Source organism: Palaemon carinicauda, chromosome 9 (assembly GCF_036898095.1).
Source record: "Palaemon carinicauda isolate YSFRI2023 chromosome 9, ASM3689809v2, whole genome shotgun sequence".
NCBI classification, from domain to species: Eukaryota; Metazoa; Arthropoda; class Malacostraca; order Decapoda; family Palaemonidae; genus Palaemon; species Palaemon carinicauda.
In genome coordinates this window covers 161,881,786-161,882,668 of record NC_090733.1, presented here as the reverse complement: position 1 = coordinate 161,882,668, position 883 = coordinate 161,881,786, and the positions used below count along the sequence as shown (strand labels likewise).

General features: G+C 37.4%; 1 non-coding gene across 1 annotated transcript; it reads right to left on the bottom strand.

Moving 5' to 3' along the window:
* Nucleotides 1-445: 445 nt before the first annotated feature.
* On the bottom strand, nt 446-517 carry TRNAW-CCA (transfer RNA tryptophan (anticodon CCA)). The gene has a single exon. It is a non-coding gene; the product is annotated as a tRNA-Trp (tRNA).
* Between the last annotated feature and the right edge of the window lie 366 nt (nt 518-883).

Genomic DNA, 883 nt, shown 5'->3' with positions numbered 1-883 from the left:
ATGTAAATTCCTCATGATTTAGTTTATTTCAATTAATGAGGGAACGACTCATACGATTATATTCATTACTCACTGCCAAGAATCATTACCACTGGTCACAGGTAAAATTGTCAATGATTGAAGTTATATAACAAGGATTTAAAAGAGAATTGATTACAAGACCCACATGAAATACATCCATTACATTTCTCCAGTGAATTAACTTGTATTAATTACCCCAATAAGATATTAATTACTATAATGAAATTCATTAAAACCATCCTACTCCAATACTATTACACTACGCCAATGAAACATAATTAATTATCTCCAATGCTATCACACGACACCAATGAAACAATTAATTGCCTCTAATATCATTACACCAATGAAACATGAATAATTTCCTTACTACAATTAATTAAAAAAATAATCCCATTACGCCGAATCAAAAACTTTTTCACCGTGACCCCGGAGTGACTCGAACACCCAGCCTTCTGATCTGGAGTCAGACGCGCTACCATTGCGCCACGAGGCCCATGTGAGAGATGCTGTAAACACAAGAAAGTTTCCCGGCATCTATTGCAGTCTTGTCGACAATATTTGGCTTTTAAGAGGGTTTTTATATTATTATTATGGTGCCAACATCTAAGTCGAGACTTTCTTTTAGTCGCTGCTTTAATACCGGGACGCTGGCGCATGCGGGACTTGAAATTTCAGACGTCAACGTGATGATGAAATGTTTGAAGGCGAAGTACTTATCGGAGAAGGCAGCGTTTTTGACAGGTTATGTTAGACTACCGACTACCCGGTCGTGCAAAGCGGAATGAGACGACAATGTGCTCACATATGATGCCCATTCAGACGTCAATAGTTGGTTATAGTTTGGTGTAAAGATTGAAAA